Source organism: Artemia franciscana, unplaced genomic scaffold (assembly GCF_032884065.1).
Source record: "Artemia franciscana unplaced genomic scaffold, ASM3288406v1 Scaffold_8687, whole genome shotgun sequence".
NCBI lineage: Eukaryota > Metazoa > Arthropoda > Branchiopoda > Anostraca > Artemiidae > Artemia > Artemia franciscana.
This window is the reverse complement of record NW_027068657.1, coordinates 1-2,624: the sequence shown is the minus strand read 5'-3', so window position 1 is coordinate 2,624 and position 2,624 is coordinate 1. Positions and strand designations below refer to the sequence as shown.

Below are 2,624 nucleotides of genomic sequence, written 5' to 3'. Positions count from 1 at the left end.
TAATCAGTCCAGACTTCTAGTAAATATACCCGGAGTATTTTATGGACATTGTTCAGAAATTTGTGGATCTGGACATAGTTTTATACCTATCGTGATTGAAGCTGTTGGAGAGAGAGACTTTCTAAAGTGACTTGAGTTACAAATTTCATAGGGTGGCTGAAAGTCAAGCGGTAGCCTCTTAAGCTCTCTTATGGTAATTACCCCCTATGGTATAGAGACTTAGTTTATTAATAAATATAAGGTTGTCAACTTTAAGAAGCCGATGGCAGTCTCTTATTCCTCAAATGATACCACTTCCTTGAATTATGGTCTTCCTTGTCTCTATAGCTTTACTATGAGCTATTATAACTATGGTATTTTTCCTTTATCAACCCCGCTCGGTTTCTTCTGCTAATGGATTCTCTGATCAAACTGTTTACTTAAATTGAAAATGATAGCAAACCTTTTTTCAGTATTTGATCCGACTTCCTCTTTTTTATCCAACTGATTAAGAATACTAACCCCACTCCTGTTTATAGTAATATCTTTCTGATTGATTCCTTCACGACCTCAATTTTTAGCTAAGAGAGTTTTAATGGGATTGAATCGGGAGATATCCCTCCTTATAGGCTCAGCGAGATTTGGTGCCAATATCCTAGTTATTGCCCTTTTCTTATTTATTTTATTTAATAATTTTATCGGTTTATTCCCCTATATTTTTACCGCTACTAGACATTTAGCAGTTACCTTAAGACTCGCAGTTCCTCTGTGAATCTCTTTTATCCTATATACTTGAATTAGGGAGACAACAAATGCTTTAGCCCATCTCGTACCTTTAGGAACACCGGCACCTTTAATACCCTTCATGGTATTAATTGAAATCATTAGAAATATGATTCGGCCTATTACACTCTCTGTCCGTCTTGCGGCTAATATAATTGCCGGTCATCTCCTGTTGACTCTTTTAGGAGCTCAAGGTACCCTAGAAAATTTATATGTTAGTACAATTGTAATCTTTTCACAGATTATCCTATTAATATTGGAATTCTCTGTAGCTATTATTCAATCTTATGTTTTTATGACTCTGATGACTCTCTACGCAAGAGAATAATGAATCAATTAAATCACCCGTATCATTTGGTTAATATTAGACCTTGACCCCTAGCTACCGGAATAGGAGCTTTTGCAATAACTTCTGGACTTGTCAAATGGTTTCATTCGTTTGATAGAATGCTATTTTTTACAGGATTAATCACAATCATATTTGTTTCATATCAATGGTGACGAGACGTATCACGAGAAGCTACTTTTCAAGGAATACATTCGACGAAGGTCGGATTTGGATTGCGATGGGGAATAATCCTATTTATTATCTCTGAAGTTTTCTTTTTTGTCTCTTTCTTTTGGGCATTTTTTCACAGAAGTTTGTCGCCAAATATTGAAGTAGGGGCCTTATGGCCCCCAATCGGAGTGGAAAGCTTTAATCCATTTCAAGTACCCCTGCTTAACACGAGTATCCTGCTGGCTTCAGGAGTTACGGTAACTTGAGCCCACCATGCCTTAATAGAAAATAATTTTGATCAATGCCTTCAGGGACTTCTATTTACTGTATTGCTGGGGTTATATTTTTCATTTCTTCAAGGGTTGGAGTATATAGAGGCCTCATTTACTATTGCGGATAGAATCTATGGGTCTACATTCTTTTTAGCGACAGGTTTTCATGGTTTATCTATTTCCAAGGTATAGCGAATGAAAAGATAGGGGGGCCACCTTGTGCCAGCATCCAGCTGGCACAAGGTGAATCAAACTAGCTGGAATTTCAAACTAGCTGGATGCTGGATGCTGGCATCCAGCATCTAGCTGTTCGTCGATAGAAAAGTTTTATTGAAGTTTTATTGAAGTTTAGATAGACTAGCTAGAATCAAACTTTCACTGCTGAATCTATTAAAAGCAAGTCCTTGTGCAAACTTCTATTATTGTCTATTTCTACCGATATTATATTCTTGCATATGACTCATAGAAATAGTAGATAGACTAGCTAGAATCAAACTTTCACTGTTTCTAGTGAAGGCTTGCGGCCTTGTGCAAAATATTTTCCTCTAGGCCTCTAGGTGGCCGATATTCAAATAGATTTAATAGATTCAGCAGTGAAAGTATTCTATGAGTCATATGCAAGACGTCATTTTAGAATCTATTAAAACTTTTAATAGATTCAGCAGTGAAAGTTTGATTCTAGCTAGTCTATCTACTATTTCTATGAGTCATATGTAAGACGTCATTTTTGAAATCTATTTGAATCTAGACTAGCTAGACTAGCTACGTTTAATAAGTAGCTTAATAAACTTAATAAACTAGTTTTATTAAGCGAGTCTATTTCTCCGTTTAATAAGTCTATCTACTATTTCTATGAGTTTTATAAAATTGATTCTAGCAAATCCACGAACACCGCCCCGTTTAATAAAACTATTTCACATGAAGATTTATTTTCAAAGGTATAGCGAATGAAAAGATAGGGGGGCCACCTTGTGCCAGCATCCAGCTGGCACAAGGTGAATCAAACTAGCTGGATGCTGGATGCTGGCATCCAACATCTAGCTGGATAATTTATAAAAAAAGAATATAGATACAATACATCTGTATAAACG

General features: G+C 36.1%; 1 pseudogene; it reads left to right on the top strand.

Moving 5' to 3' along the window:
- Positions 1-1,089: 1,089 nt before the first annotated feature.
- Positions 1,090-1,719, top strand: LOC136043724 (cytochrome c oxidase subunit 3-like; annotated as a pseudogene).
- The last annotated feature ends 905 nt before the right edge of the window (positions 1,720-2,624 follow it).